Genomic DNA, 6,957 nt, shown 5'->3' on the forward strand with positions numbered 1-6,957 from the left:
TGCAACACCATTTTGCTGCGGTGTATGTGGTACAGTCATTTCACGATGGATGCCTTGAGCTTTCAAATATTCTTGAAAGTCTTTAGATGTGTATTCCCCACCATTGTCAGTTCTGAGTCTTATTACTCCCTGTCCACATTCATTTGAGAAGGTTCTTTCAAACTCTTTGAACTTGCTCAGGACTTCCGTTTTTTCTCTTATGAAATACACTTTACAACATCTGGAGTAGTCATCAATGAAAGTTACAAAGTGCTTTTTTCCTCCTAGTGACTCAGTTTGGAAAGGACCACAAACGTCACTATGCACTAATTGCAACTTGCGTTTTGATCATATTTCACTGATTTGTAAAGCTTTCTTGATAATTTGCCCTCAACACAAGCTTCACAAAAAATGTCCTCCTCTTCATTTGTAAAGGTAGCTCCTTTGACCAAGTTTTTGACTTTTTTCAGATTTGTAGTGTGACCTAGGCTCTGATGCCACATAGTTGCTGGAACTGATGCAGTTGACATGACAAGTTGTGCAGTTTCCCTCGATATCCAGCTGGTACAATCCATCAGATCTTTGTGTTCCCATCCATGGAGAGCTCCATTCTTTCCTCTTATGTAGCAATGAGTCCTTTTGAACTTCACTGTGTTTCCCTTCTTGGCAGCAGCTCCCACTGAAAAAAGGTTCATAGATAATTTGGGAACATACAGCACATTAGTGCTGGGCGATATGGAAAAAATATTTATCACGATATGAATGATTTTATATCACGATAACGATATATATCACGATATACCACCTGACCTGTGGTCATCTGGAAAGTATGCAGTCTTTAAACAGCGAGTGGAGAGGGTGCAGTCTTTGTTTTGAGTTACTGTAAAGTTGTGGGGCGACCGTGGCTCAGGGGGTTGGGAAGCGCACCTGTAACCGGAAGGTCGCTGGTTTGATCCCCGGTCTTTCTGTCCTGGTCGTTGTGTCCTTGAGCAAGACACTTTACCCTACCGCCTACTGGTGTTGGCCAGAGGGGCCGTTGGCGCGATATGGCAGCCTCGCCTCTGTCAGTCTGCCCCAGACTACAACCGTAGCTTGCCTCCACCAGTGTATGAATGTGAGTGTGAATGAATAATGGCATTGTAAAGCGCTTTGGGTGCCTTGAAAAGTGCTATATAAATCCAATCTATTATTATGTCGCAAATCCGGGTGCACGTAAAGCAGCACCATGTTGCAAAACAACAAGACAGAGTTTCTTTGCGAAAAATGTCATTTTTTTAATACTTTATTTTCTCTTGCATAAAGTTAAGAAAGAGTAAGTATAGTGAGAAGACAACACTAATATATTTGCACAGGCTATTTAACCCTTTAAGACCTACCATAGAACCAAGTCTGCAGGAGCTTATCTTTAAATTTATTTATTTTGAGTGTCTTCATAGTTTTATTTTGAGATACACAAATTTTTATATACTACAGGAAAAATGAAAATAAATAAATGCAAATTTGCAAAAAACACAGCATGTGCATCAAAATAAACTATTTACAACAGTGTAATTTGACTTCTAAGCCTCCCAGAAACGATACAGAAGAACATAAAGTCAAACATGACTTTTAAAAACACCAACATAGGCTTTGAAGCTTAAAAAACTACATTTTCCGCGAAAATGACGTCACTTCCGGTTTCGGACATGTATACATGTCCGAAACCGGAAGCGCTGACTTATATTCCAACTTAGGAAGTGCTGTGAACAGCTGATCGAATCGGCAAAGCCTGTTTCTGGAATATTGTTTTTGCTGCTGGAAGTGCTTTTTATGCAATTTTTGCAAAGCTATATGTGGAAGGAAACCGTGACCTCGGGCAAGCTAATGGAATAAGATGTAAGTACAACTCCTCCGGTTTCATATGCAAAAAAACCATTATTGCGCTACCTCATGTGGTTCCAGTTCTACAGGGATTTAAAAATAGTTAGGGAAAACGGAGTTTGCCTGCTCCGACCGGTTTTTAAGGGTTAATGATATATTTTATGTAATAATTTGTAAAATTTGGGTTAGAAAAGATAGAAACGATAGAAGACAAATGGCACGATAGACACTTTTCTATCGTCCACACGATATATATCGTCATATCGCCCAGCACTACAGCACATCATACATTGTGACATCTTTTCCATCACTAACTCTGAATGACATTTTCATTGTTATGTTGCCCAGACCTAAAGCCTCAACTACTCTGCCATCACCGAGTTTCACCGTTTGTGGTTCTGAAAACTCTTGGTAGTTTTGTAGTGCTTCTTTTTTCCATGTCATGTGTTTTGACGCTGCTGAATCAATTAACCATTCTTCTTATTGTGCATCACTTTTACATGACTCGTTTACAACAAAGGCTCCCTCATATGAGTCCTCTTTGTCCTTATACACCACGCTTTTAGCCTTGTGGGCTTTATATTTCTTTTTAATGCTTGGACAATCACGCTTGATATGTCCTTCCTTCCCGCATTTGTAACATCTCCATGAGTCGGAGCTGTTTGCTCATACTGTTTTTGATTCACTCTGCTCATTTCTATGCATCTGAGATGACATAGCTGATACACTACTGGACACAGTGGTGTTGTCAGTAAGCACTCGCTTTTGTTCCTCATTTATCAAGGCTTGTTGAACAAACTGTAGTGTCAGACTGTCCATCTTTGTCTCCAAAGCAGTAACAACAGTTGCATAGCTGGGTGGCAAACTACCTAGAAGGGTGACAATTTGATCTTCCTCTTCAATTACAGAACCTATTGCCCCTAGCTGATCAGTAAGTTCCTTCATCCTTTTAAATGATCATTGAGATGTTCTCCTTCCTTCATTTCACACGGAAGTACTTCTTCAGAAATATGCTTGTTAGCAACAGTATCTCTTTCAAACTGTGCTTTTAGCATCTCCCATGCTTTTTGGGGTCTTACAGTTTGTTATCAAGTACAATTGGGGAGTACTTACATTCAGTACAAGCACTGAAAATGCTTTTTCCTTCTTCTGTTCAAATTCAGCTCGTGCTTGGGCATTAGCATCCGCAGCTAGCTGCTCCGTCTCCTGTACCATACCCCACAGTCCTTTTGCCTTCAACAGGTGCTCCAGTTGAAATTTCCACGTTGCCCAATTCTCCGGTCCGCTCAGCTTGTCAATAAACAGTCTATCTTCCATTGTGAATCCCCAACGCTGCTTATGACTCCCAAAAAGAAAACGTGTTAGCAGCTTCCCTTGGCGACCTCTGGGCCCATAACCTGATGTTTTAACGAACACCTTTTTATTGCATGTAATGCACAGACACACCAACAGAGGGCAGTAATATCCTTCAACATACATTGTAAAATTACTATTACAACAAGCTGTCCATGTGGAGTACAATGGAGGAGCAGGAAGAGTGAGAAGAGTGAGAATTAGAGGACGCTGAGGAAGAGGACATGGAGGTGAAGAAGTAGGACGAAGAGGACGACAAGGACAAGGAGGTGAAGTTAGAGGAAGAGGACAAGGAGGAGCAAGAGGAGGACGAGGAGGGGGAGGAAGGGTAAGAAGAGTAAGAAATAGAATTGCTGATGACATCAGAGCTACAATAGTGGACCATGTCATCAACCATGGAGTGACCCTGAGGGAAGCTGGCCAACGGGTTCAGCCTAACTCGAGCCGCTACACTGTAGCAAGCATCATAAGGACATTTTGAAATGAGAGTCGGTTAGTACAGTCACTCTGCACTAAGATCTGTAGCACTGCCATGCTAATGAGAAACACAACAATACCATAGATGTAAAAATACTGAAATTGTTACTTTACAGAATTGCTAGACGACCAGATGCTGGGTGTAGAGGAAGCATGTTCACTGCAGACCAAGAAACCCATATAGTCATTATATGCTTACGGATCTATGACAAAAGTATGAGCTCAATCTGACATAGCCTACCTTGCGCACAGAGAAAGCAAAAAGCCAGGTGTGTTTTTTATTCATACCATCAGTGTGTAGTTGGTGCATTGTGTGCTTATTAATATGATGGCTTGTGTTAACTGTCTGATACAAAAATACCATTTTTACAAAGGTGTGGAGAGTTAAGCAAAGGTTATTCGCTTTTACAAGAAAACTACAATGTTTTGCTGATTGGGTGAAGAGTTTTCTTTTTTGTGTGTAGAGTTTTGCAAAAATAGCCGATAGTTACAAAAATGTGCTCAAGCCATCAGAAAAAACTGTAATAAGCACACAATGCACCAACTACACACTGATGGTATGAATAAAAGCACATCTGGCTTTTGCTTTCTCTGTGCACAAGGTAGGCTATGTCAGTTTGAGGTCATACTTTTGTCATAGATCCGTAAGCATAGAGGGATCCAAACTTCAGGTACTGGTGTTTATTCACACACATCAAAACAAACACAAGTGTTTACTTCCAAGTCAAAACAAAATAGTAATTTCACTGAGGAAAAAAAAGAAATCAGTCTCCATTGTGTCGTCTCTCTGGATCTGGCTACAAAATTTCGTCTACATCACATGAAATGTCCTCTAGTCCAAGGCACTGGGGAAAATATCTTCTGGAATTTTACATCTATGGTATTGTTGTGTTTCTCATTAGCATGGCAGTGCTACAGATCTTAGTGCAAAGTGACTGTACTAACCGACTCTCATTTCAAAATGTCCTTATGATGCTTGCTACAGTGTAGCGGCTCAAGTTAGGCTGAACCCGTTGGCCAGCTTCCCTCAGGGTCATTCCATGGTTGATTACATGGTCCACTATTGTAGCTCTGATGTCATCAGTAATTCTATTTCTTACTCTTCCTACCCTTCCTCTCCCCCATCCTCATCCTCCTCTTGCTCCTCCTTGTCCTTGTCGTCCTCTTCATCCTACTTCTTCACCTCCACGTCCTCTTCCTCGGCCTCCTCTACTTCTCACTCTTCCTGCTCCCTCCATTGTACTCCACACACAGAGCTTACCTGTATTATAGTGCGTAGGCTGATTGCAAAGTGAACTAATTATCTAAAAAAGTTTTCACATGTGACAGTGTGCCAGACAGTTGGCAAAATAATGTAAATAATGGCCATAAATATGAATAGTTTTGCTAGGAGTGTGTTGATCATTTGGAAATTGAGTGTAAAGCAGTGAGTTGTGTTTACAGTTGTGTTTACAATTGTGCTATAAGAATCACAGTTAGGGTTTAAGCATTCAGAAAAAACTGTAACAGGAAGAAACCTGCAGCAGAACCAGGCTCATCTGCTGTGACAGGTCGGGGGTGAGGGCAGCAAGACGGGACAAAGACATGCTGTGGAAGAGAGCCAGAGATGAATAATAACTAATGAGTAAATGCAGAGTTGCTGATGTTCAATTATATATTTTTGCATTCTTAAATAGGTTGCTGCACCAATTTGTAAAGAAAAGGAGGGGGGGGGGGCATGCCTGTAATAGGACCATGTTTTATTTCTCCTTTTCGTTTTGTTTTTTGTTACCACAAAATTTATTGTTAGATTGTTACCATATTTGCTTCTTATGTCTTATTTTATTGTATTTGTGTTTCAGTGGTTTTTCTCTTCTTCACTGAATACCTTGTAAAGCACTTTGGTCAACTGTGTTGTTTTTAAATGTGTGATAGACACATCTGTATTTGTGTGTGTGTGTGTGTGTGTGTGTGCCTGTGTGTGCAGGTGAAAACAGCAGTAGGCTGGTAGATGATTAAATCTTCATACTGGCCAAAAACCAACCATTTCCTGTCAGCACAAACACGCCACCATTGTTTGTGTCCTACAGTGTGAAGTAAGTTTGGGTCACTGAACTTAATATTACTGCAAATATGTAGTTTTTCTTTCACACGTCACTTAATTTAAAATCAATGTAAAGTCTGATTTCTTATTTCTTCCTGGAGAAACAAATGGAAACATAAACTGAAGGTTCAGTGAACGCCTCATTCAGAGCTGAATATTTATAGTGGATGCATAGCAGCTCTAGGTAATGGTCAAGACAGAGAACTGAAAGAAAAATACAAAGTCACATCCTCATTTATGTTCAAGACATACAGGAACAGAAACTATTAATAAAATGATAAAGAAACATTGCGTTTATCTCGAAAGTTTTTTTCTTTAAATTTAAGATGATTGGTTGAGTCATTTAACTTGTAAGGACAGTTACACAGAAGAAGAGAGAAAAGAGGAAGGCCGTATCAGCTTTCAAAATCAGAACTTCCTGACTGATCAAACACACCAAAGAAAGTGAGGTGATGAGACAGTTCAGACCGCTCTCCGTCAGTTTAATGACTTTTCTCCATAACAATGAACATCCACCCTCTTCTGCTCTGCTGCTTCATATATGGTGAGATCTTTAATTCTTTAAGGGGCTTGTTTTAGACACGAGGCCACGTTTGATTGGTGAGACACTTGTTTTCATTCTTACTTTTACTTTAGTCCAGTCTCTATTCTATAAAAGATCAAGATTCACAGTCACTTTAAATCTGTTTTTTTCTTTTAAAGTGGTAAAGTTCAAAAGCCTTAAAATAGAGTAAAAACAAAGCACAAAGTGAGGACCGCTCACTTTGTGTGTGTAGTGCATATGAGTTACTACTATCAGCACCGAGGTGTCGCCTGTGCACACTTCCTGTCTCCAGAAATCTTTCACACCTTCAGAAAATGGAAAAGAACCATGTGATGAAACATTATTTTGTTTGCTTGCTACATAAGTTTGTTAAAGCGAGCTGGCTGATATGAGACGCAAGCGCCTGCTGTTTGCAGGTGTCTGTTTATAGAATAAGGAAATGATACAACTGACCTTGTTTTACTGCTCTCTCACCACACAGCCGGCACTCTGTACTGATCTAAAGACAAACTAAAACCAATCTAAACTTATCTCAGAGAAGTTATCGAGCTTTATGTATTTTTGGACTAATAAAATTAACTAATCCGACAGCAGTAACTGTGAAAGGCTGAACGTTGCTCACTGCTGCTGCTGCTGCTGCTGCTGCTGCTATCTTCACACG

This window comes from Oreochromis aureus, linkage group 20 (assembly GCF_013358895.1).
Source record: "Oreochromis aureus strain Israel breed Guangdong linkage group 20, ZZ_aureus, whole genome shotgun sequence".
Taxonomy (NCBI): domain Eukaryota; kingdom Metazoa; phylum Chordata; class Actinopteri; order Cichliformes; family Cichlidae; genus Oreochromis; species Oreochromis aureus.